At 35.1% G+C, this 22,520-nt stretch overlaps 1 long non-coding RNA gene across 1 annotated transcript in view; it reads right to left on the minus strand.

The window, feature by feature from the left end:
* Positions 1–4,166: 4,166 nt before the first annotated feature.
* Positions 4,167–22,520, minus strand: part of LOC309652830 — a 41,598-nt gene continuing 23,244 nt past the window's right edge. The window contains exon 2 of the long non-coding RNA XR_014258903.1: positions 4,167–20,922. This is a non-coding gene — a long non-coding RNA (uncharacterized lncRNA). The remainder of the gene's footprint in view (positions 20,923–22,520) is intronic.

Below are 22,520 nucleotides of genomic sequence, written 5' to 3' on the forward strand. Positions count from 1 at the left end.
ATTTTCAACTCCTTTGGATAAATACTAAGGAGTGTGATTGCTGCATCATATGACAAGAGTATTTTAACTTTGTAAGAAACTGTCAAACTGTCTTCCAAAGCGGCTGTACCATTTTGCATTCCCACCAGAAATGAATGAGAACTCCTTTTGCTCCACATCTCCAGCATTTGGTGTTTTCAGTGTTCTAGTTTTTGCCCATTCTAGTAGGTGTGAAATAATATCTCATTGTTTGAATTTGCATTTCAGTGATGTCATATGATACAGAGCATCTTGTCATATGTTTATTTGCCATCTGTGTATGTTCTTTGGTGAGGTGTTTGTTAAGGTCTTTAGCCCAGTTTTTAATCAAGCTGTTTTCTTATTGTTGAATTTTGTGAGTTCTTTGTTTATTTTGGATAATAGTCCTCTATCATATGTATCTTTTGAAAATGTTTGCTCCCAGTCTGTGGTTTCTCTTCTCATTCTCTGACATTGTTTTTTGCAGAACAGAATTGTTTATTTTTAATATAAAAGTTTAGCTTATCAATTGTTTCTTTCATGGATTGTACCTTTGGTGTTGTATCTAAAAAGTCATCACCATACCTATGGTCCTCTAGGTATTCTCCTAATGTTATCTTCTAGGAATTTTATGCTTTTTCAGTTTACATTTGTATCTGTAATCAATTTTGAGTTAATTTTGTAAAGGGTATAAGGTCTGTGTCAAGATCAATTTTTTTTTGCTTGTGGGTGTCTCATTGTTCCAGCACCATTTGTTGAAAAGACTTTCTTTGCTCTGCTATATTACCTTTGCTTCTTTGTGAAAGATCAGTTGACTGTATCTATGAACGTCTACTTATGTGCTCTCTGCTCTGTTCCATTGATCTATTTGCCTTTTCTTTCACCAATAACACACTGTCTTGATTACTGCAACTAGATAGTAAATCTTGAAGTTGGGTAGTGTCAGTCCTCCAACTTTGCTCTTTTCCTTCAATATTATGTTGATTATTCTGAGTCTTTTGCCTCTCTATATACACTTTAGAATCAGTGAATACATAACCATAACATAACTTGATGGGATTTTGACTGGCATTGCATTGAATCTGGGGATCAAGTTGGGAGGAACTGATGTCTTGACAATATTGTGTCTTCCTATCCATGAACATGGAATGTCTCTCCATGTATTTTGTTCTTTAATTTCTTTTATCAGAGTTTTGTAGTTTTCCTCATATATTTTGTATATATCTTGTTAGATTTTTACCTAAATATTTCATTTAGGGGATGCTAATGTAAATGGTTTTGTATTTTTAATTTCAAAATCCACTTGTTCATTGCTGGTCTATAGAAAGGTGACTGACCTTTGTGTATTAACATTGTATCCTAAAACCTTGCTATAATTTATTAGTTGCAGGAGGGTTTTTTTTTGTGTGTGGATTCTTTCATATTTTCTACATAGACAATCACAACATCTGCAAACAAAAACAGTTTTATTTCTTCCTTCCCAATCTGTATACCTTTTATGTTCTTTAATTGTCTTATTGCATTAGCTAGAACTTCTAGTACTATTTTGAAGAGGAGTAGTGAGAGAATATTTTTGTCTTATACTTGATATCTGTGGGGAAGCTTTGAGTTTCTCACCATTAAGTATAAGGTTAGCTGTAGGGTTTTTTAGGCATTCTTTATCATGTTGAAGAAGTTCGCCTCTATTCCCAGTTTACTGACAATTTTTATTATGAACAGGTGTTGGGTTTTGTCAAATGCTTTTTCTGCATCTGTTGATATGATCATGTGATTTTTCCTGTTTAGTTTTTGATGTGATAGATTACATTAATTGATCTTTGAATATTGATCCAGCCTTGCATATCTGGGCTATAAATCCCACTTGGTTTAGGGTTGTGGTGTATAATTACATGTATTTGGATTATTGTATTTTTTTATTCTAGCCAGCCCAGTGGGTGTGAGGGGGTTCACTGTGATTTTGATTTGCATTTCCTTGATGAATATTGGTGTCAAACAAATGCGCCTGTTGGATATTTGTATATTTTCTTTGGAGTGATGTCTTCAAGTTCTTCACCCACGTTTTTAAAATTGGGTTATTTGTCTTTATACTGTTGAATTGTAAGAGTTCTTTATGCATTGTGGATAGAAGCCATTTATCCAATATATGATTTGCAAATATTTTCTCCCATTCTGTGGGTTTTCTTTTTACTTTATGGATGGTGTTGTCCTAGTTTTCTTTTTATGGAAAAATAGCATCAATATTATGTTTCTCCTCAGTAATGATATCATTAATTCTTTGTAAACTGCAAAGTATATCTTAATTAAATCCTGGGGCCCCCTTTCTTCACAGCAAGCAATAATGATATTGATGATGATGATGATGATGATGATGTTGATAGCTGTTAATACTTATTGAGTGCTACCCATTTACCAGGTATTGTGATAAGTACTTTAATGCATTTGCTCATTTAATCCCTAATATATAATCCCATTAAGTAGGAATTACTATTATCTCCATTTATAGATGATGGAACTGAGGCACAGAAAAAGCCACATAGCCAGTAATTGACAGACAAGAAAAATAAATCCTAGGCTGATTGCTCATCCAGTTATACTGTCCCACGATCTGTGTTCTGAGATTTTTCTCACTTTCATTCCTCACAAAATTGTGGTTGTTGGTACCCCAGTGTGAAGGTTTTCTGATAAAGTAGTGTGTGCTAGAGTTGTTAATGGTTATTAATCAGTTAATAAATAAATACACTCATGAACTTTTTCTAGAGCTCTCACTTATTCATATTTAGGCCTTATAACAGTAATACCTTAAATTATTGACATAAGAACAACAGAAATTTTAGCTATGGGCAACATGGAGAGGAGGATTATTTTGGGCAATGGTACCCTTCAGAGACCCTTACATCTTATGAAAATTGCAACCATTAACTTCCTTTTCATATCATGTTGAGTCTACTTTACCACCGAATCATTGCTCCACAGACTGGCATCCTTAAAATAATATTGATGGAATATTGATGAACAGATACTAAAGTGCTCAAGTAAACATACACATTTAACTTTGAGTTGGTGTGATATTCCTTGGTCATTCTTGTGAGCACTAAAAGATTTAACGGTTGTTTGGTTTTTTTTGGATTATACAGACATATTTGCAAGAATCTTTTTTTAACTCACAAGTGATTATATTCAGCTCATTGATGCATGGTTATCTTTAACATCCCCCACAAAGTGGTTTGACTTTTCTAAAGCCATCATGGAGTTTGAATGCAAAGGATATACTTTTTTCATTAATTATTCCTTTCTAGTTGAAATTACATCATTTCCAGGAATTTTTAAAAAATAATTAAGTGCAACTCAACTCAGTATCCCTTTATTTTTCTCCTACATCTGAGTTACAAACCTGGCTCAATTCAACACCTCACTCAGATTTTTCTGCTGTAAAATATAATACACCTGTGAGGACAGAGGAACACCTTACCTGAGCCCTCAGGGCTTCTTGTAAAAACTTACATTATATGCCCCTGCTCAAATAACCTCCCACATAGCAAAGCACCAATTCCAAAACACTATTTACAAAGCTCCTATCTTTCTTCTCACTCTCATGAAATAACTTCAGTCTTCTTCACAAGCCAGAGGCTAACTACTGTATTATTTTTCCTTCACCCTTCCTACAAATAAATCCCAGCTGCTTTCTTCCTCTCTCCTTTCTTGCCCTCACCTGCTTCCCTTACTTTTAAAAAGGAGGGAGTCATCATACATATCAAGGCACATTCCACTGCTTGATCTAATTAATTTATTCTCTTCTAATACATGGTCCTGTCAATTTCTGGTCTCTTTCTCTCTCACCCTCATCTTTTCTCTGTAATCATAAAAATAAGTTCAATGTTTCATCTTTAAACAAAACAAGGGGAATGAACCATCCATGACCATGTGATCCCTTCTAGCCTCTGTTCATTCAATTCCCTTTCTATATAAAACAGTGGTTCTTAAACTTAACTATGCATCAGAATCACCTGGAAAGCTTCTTAAACGCCAGATCACTGGTCTCTAACCCCAGATTTTGTTATTCAAGAGGTCTATGGTAGAACTCAAATATTTTCATTTCTAACAAGTTCCTAGATGACTTTGATACTGCTGATCTGAGGTCCACACTTTAAGAACCACTGGTTTAAGGCAAGATCTTTTATTTTATTTTCTTATTTATTTTCTTATTTTATTTTATGTAAACCTTTTGCAACAGGTTTTCAGTTTTCACCATTCTACTCTAAGTGCTCTTGCTAATGTTGCACATGACCACCTTTTTTCCAGATACTTGTTTTCAAAACTTGATTTCACTGGATCACTCTTCAGTGTTTGACATGGATAGCTGTACCTTTTTTTTTTTTTTTTTTATAAAACTCTTTTCTCTTTTGGACACAGGAAAGCCCATATATTATTCTCAAGAGAAGAATAGAGTTACTTAAATGTCTGGTCATAAAATATCACACAGAAGATATACAAAATTCATTCTGAAATATTTCATTTTAAGTGCCAAGTACTAATCAATAGTGTACTAAGTGTTGCGGGTACATTATGAACAAATTAAACATGGTCCTTTACATCATCTAATAGAAAAGGTAAGGCAAGTGCATGGTTTAGATTGTAAATTTTAAGGCTAACGACACAGTTTTGAGGAAGGAGTTTGGGAATATCAAAGTTGAGGCCTGTTGCATGAGTAGGAGTTAACTACAAAAACAAGTGGGCAAAGAATGATTTGGTATAAGGTAATACTCTTGTGGGCTGAATGTGTCTGCTTAAAATTCACATGCTGAAGCCCTCATCCCCAATGTGATGGTATTTAAAGATGGGACCTTTGAGAAGTAATTAGGTTTAGATTATATCATAATTTTAGGACCCTCTTTATGGGATTGGTGCCCTTATAAGAAGAGGAAGACAGAGATAACTCTCTCTCACCATTCACATGCACCAAGGAAAGACCATGTGGGCACACAGCAAGAAGGCAGCTGTCTACAGGTCAGGAAGCAGGCCCTTACCAGAAACTGAATCTGCCAGCACCTTGATCTTGGATTTCACAGCCTCCAGAACTGTGAGAGATAAATGTCTGTTGTTTAAGCCACCCAGGCTATAGTATTTTGTTATAGCAGCCAGAGCTCCCTAAGACAAACACCATTAGCTAAGAATCAGAGGCAAGAAAGAACAGGCTTGCTTCAGAAAATTAAAGACATTTTATTTGGCTGGAGAAAAAGAAAAAAAATTATATATAAATTATAATATATATAATTGTTCATGGGTATGTTCTTGCTGGGGGAACACAGTGATGAGTGATGAGGCAAATAAGTATATCTGGCACTACTGAATAAATATGGGGACCTGAAAGAACTATTCTCTCTCTTCAAAATGGATTTGAAAACAAACAAACAAACCTCTATCCACTGGCTGCGGGAAGCAATAATGTTTTTCATCTCTACTAAATATGAACACACAATAAAGTTCTCAAACCAGTCACATAGTTGCTTTATAAAACCACCAAGAGGCTCGGCACCCCAACTTTTTGAGGTAATAGAACTATTTAAACAAACTTGTAGTATGTTATAAGAATAGTAAGATATGACAGAAAAGTTCACACCATATGAGAGAAGAGATTTACATGAAAAAAGAGAATATGCACTAGAAAGACTTACAGTGTTTCAAAAAATATACTCAATGAAACTAAAAAGCCCAATGATTGGATAAAAAGATTGAACACAGCTGCAGGGAGAATTCGTGAACTGCATGATAGATCTGAAGTTTTAATAATGTAACACAGAGAGATAAAGTGATAGAAAATATGAAAAAGTGGTAAAGAGACATTGACTGTGGATTGAGAAGACCTAGAAAGCTAGACAGAAGAAAAACAACTCAATGTTCAAATGTAAGATGGTTGATTATTTCCATAATTAATGAAATATATGAATCCCCAGGTTAAAGGAAAAAAATGACTCAGATTGGATATTTAAAAATAAATCTATATATAAACACAATATGCTGAAATTGCAGAAATCCAAGGGCAAGGAGAATATATAAAACTCATCTAAAGAGAAGACAGAAAGTAAAGTTTTACAGTAATTTTAACCCCAGGAGACTTCTGGAAACAAACAAGCAAACAAAAATACCAAAGAAAATGGAGTAATATTTTTAAAGTACAGAAGAAAATGACTCAACTTAGAATTTTATCTCTAGGTAGATTGTCCTTAAATAGTGAAACTAAAATAAAGACATATCCAAAACAAAAGTGAGGAAATTTACCACTCATAGACTCTTGCTGAAATAACTTGTCCTGGAATATGTATTTTAGGAAGAAGAAAGTTTAATCCAGAAGGAAGCAATAGTAAGAATTAATGGTGAGTAAAGAAACTGGCAAATCCATAAATATAAATAAGGATCAACTCTAGTAATGATAATAATAATAATAACAATAAAGATTATATAGGGAACTTTTTGAAAAGGTGGAACTAAACATTAGGAAACAAAGTGATAAATGTATTCTAAGATCCTTCTGTTAATCAAGGGTTTATGAGAACTAAATGATTAATTTTAAAATTTGGCAAGTCAATAATATATTTTAAATGTTTAATGTAGCCACCAAAATAATGGAAAGAGAATGTATAACTTTCCAAATTACTAAAGGGAGAAAAAATAACAAATAAATGTAAAGAAAATGAATAATAAATAAAAATAACTAAATGAGATGTTAGATATAAATCCACACTATATCAGAAATTACAATAAAAATAACTAGATTTAAGAGTCATCTAAAAGAGGTTCTCAGATGTGGATTAAATTTTAATTGCATTGTAGGGGAAAAAATACTTAAAATAATGACACATAAAGGCAAATGTGAAGGATTGAGGGTTGGAAAAAATTGATCCAGGCATGTACTACCATAACAAAGCTGATGTAACTCTATTAAAAACAGATGATAAATAGACACACAGATATGTAATAATGATAAAGGAAGCAGTTCACTTCGTTTATCAAAGTTATACCATCATGTACTTTTAAGCACCTAATAATATAATTTTTAAAATGTATAAATTAAAGATTGACAGAATAAAAAGATTGACAAGAATAAAACACAATACACAATAATATAAAAACTTATGTTAAAACAACACATGGTTCACAGAAGAAAGTATAATGGAAAGTAAAACATATTAAGGACTGTGTTAATAAACACACTACATATTAAAACTTGTATGAAGACATTAACTAATGTATGCTAGAAGATATTATAAAATAATAACTGAAAGACATCCAAATCAGAAAGGAGAAAATAAAACTGTCACTATTTGTAGATGACATGATGTTATATATAGATAACCCTAAAGACTCCACCAAAAATCTTTCAGAACTATTAAATGAATTGAATAAAGTTGCAGGATACAAATAAATATATAAGAATCTGTTGCGATTCTATACACTAGCAATGAACTAGGAGGGAAAGAAATTAAGAAAACAATTCCATTTCAAATTTATCAGAAAAAAATAAAATACCTAGGAATAAATTTAACCAAGGAGGTAAAATACCTGTACATGGAAAACTATAAGACACTGATGAAAGAAACTGTAGAAGACATAAATAAATGGAAAGATATTTCATGTTCATAGATTGGAAGAATTAATATTGTCAAAGTGTCCAGACTACTCAAAGCAGATTCAATGCAATCGCTATCAAAATTCCAATGGCATTTTTCACAGAAATAGTAAAAACAATCCTAAAATTTGTATGGAACCATAAAAGACCCCAAAGAGGCAAAAGAATCTTGGGGAAGAAAAACAAAGCTGGAGGTATTGTGCTCCCTGAATTCAAACCATATTACAAAGATATAGTAATCAAAACAATATGGTATTGGCATAAAACAGTCACATAGATCAATGGAGCCTCATATAGAGCCCTGAAAAAAACCCATACATATATGACCAATTAGTTTATGACAAAGGAGCCAAGAATATACAATGGAGAAAAGACAGTCTCTTCAATAAATGGTGCTGGGAAAACTGGACAGCCACAACAAAAGAATGAAACTCAACCACTATCTTACACTGTACACAAAAATTAACTCAAGATTGATCAAAAATTTGAATGTAACACCTAAAACCATAAAACTTGTAGAAGAGAACACAGGCAGTAAGCTCCTTGAGATCAGTCTTGGGGATGATTTTTTGGATTTGACACCAAAAGTAAAAACAGCAAAATTAAAAATAAACAAGTGGGACTATATCAAACTGAAAAGCTTCTGCAAAGCAAAGAAAACCATCAACAAAATGAAAAGGCAACCTACAGAATGGCGGAAAATATTTGCAAATCTTATATCTAATAAGGGATTAATATCACAAATATACAAAGAACTCATACAATTCAATAGCAAAAAAACAATCCAACTAAAAAATGAGCAGAGGATCAGAACAGACATTTCTCCAAAGAAGAAATACAAATGGACAACAAGTACATGAAAAGGTGCTCAAGGTCACAGATTATCAGGGAAATGCAAATCAAAACCACAGTGCGATATTGCCTCACACCTGTTAGAATGGCTATCACCAAAAAGACAAGAAATAGCAAGTGTTGGTGAGGATGTGGAGAAAAGGGAACCCTTGTACACTGTTGGTGGGACTGTAAATTGGTGCAACCACTATGGAAGACAGTATGGCAGTCTGTCAAAAAATTAAAGATAGAACTACTGTATGATCCAGCAATTCCACTTCTGGGTATTTATTTGAAGAAAACTAAAACACTAACCTGAAAAGACATATGCAGCCCCATGTTCACTGCAGCATTGTTTACAACAGCCAAGAAATGGAGGCAACCTAAGTGTCCATCTATGGATGAATGGATAAAGAAAATGTGGCATATATACACAATGGAACATTATTCGGCCATAAAATAGAATGAAATCTTGTCATTTGTGACAACATGGTTGGACCTTGAGGGCATTATGCTAAGTGAAATAAGTCAGATAGAGAAAGACCAATACTATATGAACTCATAGATAGAGAATAGATTGTTAGTTGTTAGAGGTGGGGAGTGGGGTGTAGGTGAAATGTGTGAAGGAGGTTAAAAAGTAAAAACTTCCAGCTATAAAATAAATGTCATGTGGATGTAATGTACAGCATGATGATTACAGTTAATAAGACTGTATTGCATATTTAAAAATTGCTGAGTAAATTTTTTTAAATTATTTAATTAATTATTTATTTTGGGGTGCTTTGGGTCTTTGTTGCTGTGTGAGGGCTTTCTCTAGTTGTGACGAGCGGGGGCTACTCTTCATTGCGGTGCATGGGCTTCTCATTGCAGTGGCTTCCCCTGTTGCAGAGCACAGGCTCTAGGCACGCGGGCCTCAGCAGTTGTGGTGCACGGGTTCAGTAGTTTTGGTGCACGGGCTTAGTTGCTCCGCGGCATGTGGGATCCTCCCGGACCAGGGCTCAAACCTGTGTCCTTTGCATTAGCAGGCAGATTCCCAATCACTGCGCCACCAGGGAAGTCCCTGCTAACAGTAAATCTTAAAAGTTTTCATCACAAGGAAAAATCTTGTAACTATATATGGTTATAGGTGTTAACTAGGCTTAATTGTGGTGAGCATTTCACAATGTGTATAAATATTGAATCATCATGTTGTATACCTGAAACTAATACAATGTTATATGTCAGTTGTAGCTAAATTAAAAAAACACCTGAAAATTCAATTTAGCTTTACTTTTTTTAAAAAAAGAACGCTGGGTTAAAATCAAATGAAGTGATATGGAGGATTTTTTAAAAATAGGAGATAGAATAAATGTAATAGAACAAGAATAGTTGAATTATGCTGCCCTCTGCTCCATACAGACCTAGAGGTCAAGGCTTGCCAAGTATATCATTGAATGTTATGAACTACCATGAGTTTCACTTCATAATTTCCAAGGAGCAGAACCAAAATCTCAGGAATATTTCAAAGGAGAAAATCAGAATCCTCAGCATATGGCAAAAAGGGTTGGCCATCAGAATCTGAATCCCTACAAATGTATGTATCCTCTCCAATATCATAAGAACAATAAGAAGAGCATATAAAACCACACATAACCTACAATCTCTGGATTACTAGAAGACAGAGAATACCATAAACTTTAAATTACATTTATAAAGAGAAATAAACACTCAATTCCAAGAGAGTTTCTGCTCTGACTGCAAGACTCTGGATGTAGAGAGCAGGGAGAGAAGGCTTAGGAGACTCCGTGACAAAGAGGGGAGAGGTTTGGAAGAATTAATGAAGCACAGACAAAATCATCCTCAGAAAGAGAACATCCAATGTTCAGAGCCAAATTAGTACTAAACCAAAATGAAAGTTTGGCACTTGGTAATCTACACCACCTGATACAAGAAATGGCCTTGAAAATATAGTAAGAGACACTCAAAGTGGGAGTATTAGAGAAGATTTGTTCTGGAGAAGGAGATGGATAATGGGGTTGCACCCTTGAGAAAGATAACACTGAAAAGAAAGAAAAAGAGTGGAAAGAGTAGGATTCTGAAGAAATGGAAGGAAAAAAACAAAAGCTTTGACAGCTTTTCCTTCACTCCCACCATTAATATCACCTATTAAAAAAACCACATTTCACTAAAGCAACAGCAGGGAGTGTGGTTCAAGTATAAACCCTGTCCACGGCATGAGTAGGAATAGGAAAAGGCACACACACACACATACAGAGAGAGAGAGAGAAGGCAAGAGAATCTCTATACAAAGCAATTGGGCAAATAAAACAGGTAAATGAATAAAAATATTTCAGCTAATGAAAACTCACCATCCTCAAACCACCATAAAGTAAAAAAAGAAAATGTAACACGTAATTCTAACTAAATTATATATTATACAATAAGGATTTTGACATCTATCACTTATCTATCACCTATCATTCTTTCTCTAAAGTTGGAAATTAAAAAACTAACACAGAAATCAATAAAACAAGGAATAAATGCAAATATGGTTGAATTCATAAAAACGTATTAAACTAGACCAAGAAATATATTTTATAATGCTAAAAGCCACATTCACAATGAAGACACAACAGAAATTATCTATGTATAATATCAAATTACACAGTAAATGCCCATTTAAACCAGAAATTACAGATAATGCATGGAGACATATGTAGAAGCATTAATAATGTGAAACTTTAATATACCACTTTCAGTATAAAATATAATAAGTGGGCATAAATAAGAATATAGGAAATAAAAGCAACATAATTAATATAGTAAATCTTATACCTAACACCCTACAGTCTAAAAAGAGACAGCGTATGTTCTTCCAAAATGCTTATAGAACATGTCATATTTTATTATATATGAAGAGTCATATCAGGAAAATATCAAGAAGTTTCATAAAGAGAAATCTTACATTTTCTTATAATCATGCATAAGATCTGGAAATTTAAAATAAAATATAAAAACTTGAAAATCTCTTTCATCTGAATATTTTTTAAAAAACTATTAGACAATTTTTGGAGCAAAGGATACTAAGAAAAATTGCAGGATTTTTGAGAAGTAATGATAATGATAGTACTACATATCACTATATATATATATATATATATTTACATATTTGAAGCAGTCACCAGAAGAAAATTCACTTTACAAAAATACAGGGTACACAGATTTTCTTACTGCTATAAGGGAACAATCAACAAATTCATAAAATGGGCAACTCATCTGGGCACCTTTAAAATAATGAATTTACTGGTAAAAATGGAGGAGGTCTTTTAAATGAAAAGAAACCATATAAATAATCAAATGCAATGCATGAATCCTAGTTAGATCCTGATTGAACAAAACTAAAGATAGGTTCTATTTTTGTGACAACTGGGAGAAATGAATAGAGACTGGATATTAGATGATACAGTGAAAATATTTTGAATTTTCTTAGATGTGATAATAATATTGTGACTATATAGAATAGTTTTATTCTTAGGAGGCCCATGCTGAAATAGTTATGTAGAGAGAAAGTGTTCACAAAATATGGCAATATGTTGATTGTTGTTGAATCAGAATGGAAGATATATGGTGGTGAATTTTTTCAACTTTGGTCTATATTTGAATTACATTTTAAAATATAATAGATATATAATAATTTATAAATTATAAAATTAAAAATGTAAAAAGGAAATAAATATATGCACAGTATAATAGCATTTATGTAAATATTTTAAGTATACAAAATGATAGTATGCATTATTTCTCACATTGATCATGTGTAATGATGTAACATGCCAATTACAGGTAGTGATTAATTCTGGAGAAGAGTATGGAAGTGATGGAGCAGTGGTGGTGAGGCTTATGTTTTATTTCTTTAACCAAAAGTGGAGGGAGAGAATGAGCCTCGGCAAATATGGCAAAATATTATTCTTTATTAAATGTAGTTTGTGGTAATTATTTTTGTTATAATATACTCTGAATTTTCTATGTTTAAATATTTCATAATTAAATCCTTTTAGCTTAAAATGTCTCAAGCCAAAACATAGAAGATACCAAATATGTATTTTGATTTTCTCTGTAATGAATGAAGTAGAATTAAACTGATACAATAATTATCTAAAATTAAAAGGAGAAAGAGAGGGAGCGAAAGGATCTAGATCAAATAACTATGCAATCATTCTACACTGCTGATAACTTCCTGAATTTTTAATCTGTGAGGAAATTTGTAACCTAAGAAATGAGTACACTACATCCTTACTGTTACCAAACCAAACTTGGGTCTGCTCACCTGCTCACAGTTAAGCCAATCTACTGACACCAGGTTGTGATGAAGGAAAGTGCAGCATTTACTGCAGGCATAAAGCAAAGAGTCCAGGCCGCTAAGGCCCAAAATTCCCCCAACCCTCCAGTGGCTTTCAGGAGAAGGTTTTTAAAGATAGGGTGAGGGAGAGAGTGATCAGCTGATGGACATTCTTCTGATTGGTTGATGCTGAGGCAATCAGGAGTCAACATCATCAACCTTCTGGTTCCAGCCAGTCTGAGGTCTACGGGCTAGTGGTCCGAATGTAGTTAACTTCTTCCACCTGGTGGGGGTATCAGTATCCGCAAAACACCTCAAAGGCTATGGCTCAGAATATTATCGATAGCCCTTGAGGAGGAATTAAAGGTCCTTGACCTTGTCTAATGGCTAAACTATTATTATTTTTTCTTGCTTGACTGTTTTCCTTTGTTTCTGCATTTTCTCAATTCTCTGAGTAAATTTATTCTTTGGAACTCGGGGAAGGCCTAGGAGGCTCAAGTTTTTCTGCAAACAAGAGGCAATTGGAGGACATGGTGGGGGGGGCAGTCTGTCCCCTGAGGGCCCCATAGGGTCCTGCTCAGTTACACTTACTACAAAAGCAATGCTGTTTTTTGGATATTTTAAATTTTTACTATGCTGATAATGCCAACTTCCTTCATAATAAAGGAGCCATGTGTATAACTTCACAATTTTTGTATAAATGGGGTCAATGGAGTTACATACAGTGGTCTGCTGGAGCTAGCTCACACTGGCTCTAGAAAGTTGATTGTACTCATTTCAGTCAGCTGGCTCACTAGCATACTACTGGTTATATAGGAATTAAAGTGGTGTGCTGGTAAATGTTTAACAACTGGCTCTCCTAGGAATAAAAGTTTTGGTTTATACTGTTTGCCAATTTCTATTATGTATATACGCCCACCATGTCAATTTCAGGTTATCAGTGTTACCTCACTAAACATGGAGTTGGGAATAAAAGCACAGAATCAGCACTTGTAAGCCAGTATGAGTTGGCTCCAGCGTATCACTGAAATGTACTCATCTCAAACTTCCTCTCTGACTGTAGTGGATTTTAGAGCTGCATGATGGAAACAGGAGAGAAATCTATCATTCCTAACTGTTGAAAGAAAGGGAAAAATAAGAACAAGGCTGCTTTGATCAATTTGCATAACTTGATTTCCTTGTTGAGAATGTTGTCTTCTATACTATAATAAAACACCTCTATCCACCATGTAGGTATGTCGATCATCATCTTAGTATGTTAGGGTAATATTGCTTTAATTCCTCTAGGATTTGGGATAATGAATATTATTTAGTAAAATAACATATTGAGAATGGTTACTTCTGTAGCTGCATATTTTAAAGACAACCAGGTTTTGAGCTTCAGGCAATGTAGCACAGAAGCTGGTTGGGCTGAGCAGTATATTGTAAAAAAACATAAGCTTTTCTTCAAGTTTTTGTAACATTACCCCATGAAAGAAAGGTTAAACCACCCTTCAAAACACAGGTGATTGGCTAATTAACAGAACGTAGGCGCTGAAAGTACACTACAGTGTGAAACAGGTCATTTCAAAGTGATTTTGTCTAAGAATTGGAACCCAGAGGAAGAAAATGTCATAGTTTCACAAGTCTGGAATTATGCAATAAAACTTTAATCAGATACAATCACATAATGATTTTTTTCAAGCATGAATATTTCAACCACCAGCCTTAATACTAAAGATTAGGTGTTCAATGTATATTATTTGTAGAAAAATATGCTACAATTTATTTAGAACTACTTGTAATAGAAACTGCCTATATTTTACAAGTCAATGAAAATAAGAACATTGGAGAATCATGGTCATCGTGGCACATTTTAAATGCACCTCCATAAGAATAATTTTCTATATAATATTATCTTAGTCTGTTCGAGATGCTATAACAAAACATGAAAAACCAGGTAACTTATAAATAACAGAATTTATTTCTCACAGTTCTGGAGGCTAGAAGTCCAAGATCATGGTGACAGCCTGGTTGGGTGAGGACCGTTATCCTGGTTGCAGACACATCTCTGGCTGTGTCCTCACATGGTGTTAAGGGGCCAGGGAGCTCTGTGCAGTCTTTTTTATTAGAGCACTGATCCTATTCATGACAGCTATACTCTCGTGACCTAATCACCACCCAAAGACCCCATCTTCTAATACCATTACATTGGGCATTAAGATTTCAACATATAAATTTTAGAGGAACACAAACATTCAGACCATAGAAAGTATGAACAGGGATTTGTTACACTCAGTAAAGATTTTCAAATCTTCCATAGCTCTGAATTATATTATTGCCCTAACAAGCATTAGGAATGATATTGCAGCGATAAGAATAAGGTCTATGCGTATTTATAGATTCCCCAGTGATAATTCTTATTTTAGTAACAAGGCCTGGATTAATGTATATTTATGATTAATAAAAATACCTGAGAAATATTCTGTCTGGTTAGTGGAATGTTGTGGTTACCTATAGAAAGCTTTAAGACTAACACATAATATAAAACATTTGAACAATCTAATATTAAAATCATGTCATATGCTTCTCATAACGTATCACAGATTGAGATCTCTGGGAAGCAGATTCTGAGGCAGGATTTATTATATAGGACGTTAATTAGTTAGTGCTCTTAGGATCAACACCTGTAGAAACAAGAGGGAGAAAGGAGGATTGGACCAAAGGGAGAAGTTGAGCTGTGGTATCATCCCAAATAAGGTTTCAGCTGGCCCTCCTTGAGAACTTTAGAGCTGGGACTGACATTCCGAATTATCCCAAATAGAGGCAAGGAGACTGGGCCTTTATATCTTCACACTGATCAGTAATTTGATGTAGGCTGCCAAAAGTAAGGGAATCTTGGGTGAGGCAATATCTTTCAGCTGAGGCAATCTCCAAAGTGGGCTGACAGCTGAGGGTGAAAGCCAGGAAGTTCATCATTCCGGAAGGGGCATCTAGGTGAAGCGTCACAGCCTTGACTATATAACTCTTTGACGGAACAAGAAAAAGTGGTCGTCCTACCAATGGATACAAAATTTATTTCTCAATAATTTCAGAGAGGTATAGGTTGACGTTTTCATCTGCCCACATCCATTCAACGACTGTTTTCTTCCTATGTAAGTACCATTTGATTTGAATTATACTCTTTTAGTAAGAGAGTAATGATTCCTTGCTCTGAGCTGGGTAATATGCAGTAAATACAATATGATGGCAAAGCAATGCTGATGTGACAGAAATTAACTCAGATATCGAATATTTCTATTTAGTTTTCTGTGTATGGCATTAACACAACACATTGCATGTGCTTTTAATATTATTTGATGTATACATGTAAATATTGACTTTTCTAACTGATTTTATGAGATAAATGTCTACCTAAACATATTGGACCCAATAAGAAAATTACACATCCTTAATATGTAAAAGTGTTTATCCTTGATACACTATTTACATTTTCACTGCTTTCCATTGCTGGAAAGTGCAAGGTTTTTCAGCTCTTCATGAGAAGGCTAAACAAAGAGGAGAGCATAGTACTATCAGTAGACACACTTGTTAGTATTCTGTAAAAATCTAGATATATACAACTCTTTTTGTTTCTATTTTGAACCCAAAGGCAGGGCGAGAGAATATTGTAGCCAATGTGTGTATCCTGCTGTGTTGTGACTGGGTGTCGCTGCAGAAGGAAGCACAGTGGGATAAGTTAGTGTACAATAAAAACTTCGGAAGCCCTTTTGCAACATACGTTGTATGGGATAACCACATCAGCAAAGTCATTCAATTTCAATTACAACACATGCTTTCAGATGTTTCTATTTTGTAATTTTCGTTTTCTCATGTTTGCTCTTTATTTTGCATACCGCTGTCTTCTTGCATTTTTACTTGAATCGCAGTCCGAAGGAAAAGGAAGAGAGTTCAATATTAAACTGACCTTTACTAGCTTTGATCCACTAGCCCTCAGTAGATTGTATCATGTTAACTTCCTTCCCCATCTGAGAGAGGACTTATCTAAAATGGCATCTGATCCCATTTCCCCCAAATCCCTAGGCTCCTGTCATTCTCTGTTTTTAAAACCTGCCTTACTTTTCTTCATGGATGAATTCTGACACTGTGATTTCTTTCTTTGATATTTTTTTCTGTTACTTCCAGTAGAATGTTACTTTATACAAAGACTTTTGTTTCTTGTATTTCTAGCTGCTTCTCCAGTACTGGAGCATAGTGTTAAATAAATAAATAGCAATTCAGGTACACATTTCCTAGTTATACCACTGTCTTTAACCTCTCTTCCAGACTTAAGATGTTTATAATTTGGGGGGCCTAAGTTGTAGTTTACTCACAGTCTTAATCTGTGGAATGTATTTTGTTACTAACTCCTTTAAGTCCTACCTTAGAGCATTCTTCTCCTTTTCGTTTTTATTTTTCTTTCTTTGTATTATGAAAATTTCAAACATATCTGAAAGTAGAGAGAATGACATAAAGAAAGCTCCCATACTCACCATCCAGCAAACACTTAACTAATGACCAATTTTGTTTCATCTATACACCTGTATGCTTCCACGCACACCCAGGTTATTTGAAACATATGTTAAGGCATCTTCTAATAAAAGTAACGATGGATTCACAACTGAAAACACCACCTTTTGGGAGTCAAACAACCTGAATTTATGAGGTATAAACAACCCCTGTCTTGCTTCAGTCTTTCCAATATCAGTGCTCTGAGGACACCTGAGAAAAGTGATGTATAAATATAGGTTACTTTATTATCTTTTATATCCTTTGACTAGCTGTAGTATTTATTTTAAGTGAAGCTGAAGCAATATTGTAGATTTTCTGAAAGAATGTTGTCTCAACTAACTATAAAATTTTTTTATAAAAAGCATTTTTACCCATGATATAATCCCTTTGATGTTTGTTTCCAGCTTTCATATAACAAGAATGATTTTAATATATACTTCTCCATAGCAGAGCATCTATTATATTAAGCATATAGTGTCCAAGTTCCCCAATACCCTTTATATGGTCCTTTTGCAAAATGTTCTTAATCAACCTGAAAAACAATAGACTTTTAAAATTGCTAGTTCTTATAATATTACTGCCCACAGCCTGTGTCTTTATTAGCTTAAAAAGGACTTTATCTGTGGAATAAATAGTCTCCAATTCTATTTGTTACATTAGTTAGAAGGGATAGATACATATAGTCTATGACCACTAACCAGAAATTAAAAGTATACCAATGTGACTTTTCAGAGCATCTTCTGTTTTCAACTTTAAGTGTAATTGATGTACAATAAATTGTACATATTTAAAGTGAACAATTTGATAAGTTATATGAATGTATACACCTATGGATCCATGACCCCAAAAGACAGCAAACATTTTGATCACCCCAAAAGTTTTTTGTGTTCCTTTGTAATCTGTACCTAATTCCACCCCTGTATCTGGGCAACCACTGATCTGATTCATTTGCATTTTTTAGAATTCCATGTAAATGGAATCATGCAGTATGTGCACTTTTTGATCTGGTGGTTTTTTTCTTTCAGCATAATAATTTTGTGATTTATCCATGTTGTCTTGTGTATCGATATTGCATTTCTTTTATTGTCAAGTAGTATTCCACTGCATGTATATACCAAAATTTGTTTTCATCTACTAACATATTGATGGATATTTGAGTTGTATTCAGCTTTTGGCTATTACAAAGTTGCTGGTAACATTTATATACAAGTCTTTATGTGGGCGTATGTTTTTGTTTCTTTGGCGTACACACCTAGAAGTGGAATGACCGGGTCATATGGGAAGTTTGCTTTAAAGTTTTTAAGTACCAAGTCATTTTCTCAAGTGGCTTTAAAATTTAACATTTTCACCAGCAGTGTATGAGAGTTGCTTCACGTCCTTGCCAACACTGGGTACAGCTGGTCATTTTAATTTTTTCCTTTGTCATGGTATTTCATTGTGGTTTAATTTGCATTTCCCTCATGATTCCTAATATTGAACATCTTTTCATGTACTTATAGGTAATTGATATATGATCTTTTTCATATTTTGCCTATTTTCTTATTAATCAATTATAAGAGATTATATATACATATGAGAGAATATATATAAGTATATTTTGTATATGATAATTTACATAATACATACAGCTTATAAGAAAATATTTGTATTGTGTGTATATATATAAATTATATATAGTAAGATAATATATGTATTCTGGGTTCAAGTCCTTTGGTTGCAATTATTTTCTCAGGTTTTTATTTCCTTTTTTGACTTTTATTTTTACTTTAGAACTGAAAACTCTTGATTTTCATGAATTAATTTTTCAACTTTTTTCTCTGTTATGCTTTGTGCTTTTTGTATTCTATCATAGAAACATTTGGCAATGTCAGACAATTTGATTGTCATGACTGAAAGGGTGCTATTAGCATCTAGTGATTAAACACTAGAGGTAATTCTAAAAATCCTACAATGAACTGGATAGGCCCCCTGTTTAAATCACCTATTTGCCCCATCAAGGAGGGATTCCCACCCTAGTATTATGGGATTTAATGAATATATAATACACTGGATGGATGAGATTGATAGCAGGTTATTAGTCACATACAGCCCAGGGGAGGAAAACACCACATGCCTTGCAGGGCCACATGGGGATTGTACACATAAACAGAGTGAAATACTATGAGTTTTGGGAGACAGGTTTTATAGTATCAAGAGGATAGGGTGTCCCCTAGTTCCTGTGTAACGATGTGATTGGCTTGTTTGAATAATTCTGTGGTCAAGCAGGGAAGTGAAAACCACTGCTCTCAAATAAGCAGGAATTGTGCTTGATTCTTTTGATAAGGAGGGTTATTTGGCCAGTGGACCTCATCTGCCAGAGCAGAGTGGAGAGGAGAACCTGTGGTTAGACCATTCAAGGCCTTCCTAGTCTTACTGTGTGTCAAGGCATTGCATAATATTGGGCCTTGATTATAGGCCTTACACTACACACACATTACAAAGAATTATCCCCTTCAAAATATCAGTAGTAGAACAAAGTTGCACAATAGGAGGTGCTCCATACTTATCCTCCCTCAGCAACAATAATTTGACAGCCATCCATGGACACAACTGCCTTTGTGAGAGCTTTGAGATCCAGGTAGGAGATTCTGAATCCCTAGTGAGAACCAAGACTGAGGAAAGTTGTTTTGAGAAGACAGGTTCATGTCCAGGTGGCAGACCTGTCCACCATGGTCCTGGCTACAGACCTGGAAACAGCCCCAGTCCACTATGAACTCAGCTATAATCCTGTTTGGCCTTAGTTCTGCCACCAGCACAATCTGCTAAGGGACCTGGCAGGAGTCACACCCACCAGTGCCCTGGGAAACAGACTTGGTGGTCTTGGTCCCAACTGTGGACCTTGAAGCAGACTGTGACTCAGCTCTAATCCCAGTTAGCCACCAGTTCTTCCCACCCTGGGACCAAGTGGGAGACGTACCCATATGTGCCCCAAAGCAGGCTCTCCAACCTTCGTTCTGCTGCAGATACTAAAGTGGCCGTGTAACTCAGTTCCAGCTTCTCCCAGCCACAGGCCAGAAATACTCCTATTCACTGAGAAGACATGCCCATCCATGACCATGAGGCAGGCCCTCTGGTCTTGGTCCAACTGAAGATTCTGAAATGACCATGTAGTTTGGTTCCAGCCCCTTGCAGTTGTAGTTGGAGAATGGTTCTGCCTGCCTAGGCACCTGGAGGGAGACACACCCATCTATACCCCCAGAGGTAGGCCTGCTAACCTCGATGTGATTGAGAATCTTTAAACAGCCCCGTAACCTGGCTCCGCCTCTCACAGCCTCTAGGAAAACTGCCCACTTGGGGACCTGCCAGAAGACACATTCATCTGTGCCCCTGAAGTAGGCCTATAAATCTCAGTTTGACTACAGATCTTAAAGCAACCCTGTGACTCAGTTCCAACTCTCTCGACCTTGATCTGGGAGCAGTCCTGCCTGCCCAGGAACCCAAGAAGAGGCATGCCCATCCAGTTCCCCAGAGGGTAGAGCTGCAGACCTTGCTCCTGGCTATGGACTCTGAAGCAGCCCTGTGACTGGGTTCTAGCCCCTGTCAGCTGTAGTGCTGGGCCAATCTTGTTGACCCAAGAACTCACCTAGTGAGCAACTTGACAGGAAGCCTCTAAGGGACCCAGTGGGAGCCACACTGATCTGCATACCTGGTAACAAGTCCATCATCTGAAGACCCTGATATTTACTTTTATCCCAGTGCCAGCCTAACTGATCAAGGTTTTGAGGCAGTCTTAGTCCTATCCACGCAGGAACCAGACAGAATTCATGTCCACCTGAGCTCATGGAATAGGCCTGCCAACTTCAGATCCCACTGCAGAGCCAGCAGCTGCCACATGATGTGGCTCCAACCCCACTTGACTGTGATCTTGGAAACAGTACCATCAGCCTGGGGATCCAAAAGGAGATCTTAACTTGCTGAAACAGTCTGTAAAAACCTGAAGTGGTGTTTGCTCCTTCAAATTCACAGGCACAAATGCAGGGCTACATGGGTCGTGAAGAATCAGGCAAACATGACACCACCAAAGGCAACTAATAAAGCTACAGTAACTGACTCCAAACAATAAATCTACAAATTGCCTGGCAAAGAATTCAAAATAATCATCTTAAAGAAGTTCAGTGAGATGTAGGATAACACAGATGACAACTAAACAAAATCAGGAAAACAATGCATGAACAAAATAAGTTTAATAAAGAAATAGAAATCATTAAAAAAAAAAAAACAAATCCTGAGGCTGAAGAACTTAAAAATTCAATAGAAAGCTTCAATAGCAGGTTTGATTATGCACAAGAAAGAATCAGCGAGCTTGAAGACAAGTGATTTTAAGTTAGCCAACTAGAGAAACAAACAAACAAAAACATAAATAGGAAGAAGAAAGCACATGGAACTGATGAGATACTATCAAGGGATGAATATATGCATTATATGAGTCACAGAAGGAGGAGAAAGACAAAGGGCCGCAAAGATTATTTAGAGAAATAGTGGCTTAAGACTTCCCAAATTTGGGAGGGCTATATATATCCAGAAGTAAGAAGCTCAAAGGATCCCAAGAAAGAGCAATCCAAAGATGATTAATCCCAAGAAATATTATAATCAGTTTGTCCAAAGCAGTCCTAAGAGGGAAGTTTATAGTGATATATGCTTATATTAAGACAAAAGAAAGATCTCAAACAACCCAAAATTTCACATCAAGGAACTAGAAAAAGACAGACTAAACCCAAACTTACAAGAGAAAGGAAATAACAAAAATTAATGCAGAAATAAATGAAAAAAAATAGATAATAGACCAATAAAACAAGCCATTTTTTGAAAAAAAATTTGACAAATCTTCAGCTAAACAAAGAAAAAGAGGTTTCAAATAAAATTATAAATGAAAGAGGAGACATTAAAACTGATACCATAGAAATACAAAGGATTATAAGACACAGCTGGCAACAGTTATACACCCACAAATTGGATAGCCTAGAAGAAATGGATACATTGCTAGAAACATATAATCTACCAAAACAGTCATGAAGAAATAGAAAATCTGAGCACATCAATAATGAGTTAGGAGACTGAAGCAGTAATCAGAACTTCCCAACAAAGAAAAGCCCAGGAACAGATGCCTTCCAGGATAAATTCTACCAAATATTTAAAGAGTTACTCTTAATCCTTCTCAAACTTTTCCAAAAACTTGGAGAG

Source organism: Balaenoptera physalus, assembly GCF_965194825.1.
Source record: "Balaenoptera physalus genome assembly, chromosome: X".
NCBI classification, from domain to species: Eukaryota; Metazoa; Chordata; class Mammalia; order Artiodactyla; family Balaenopteridae; genus Balaenoptera; species Balaenoptera physalus.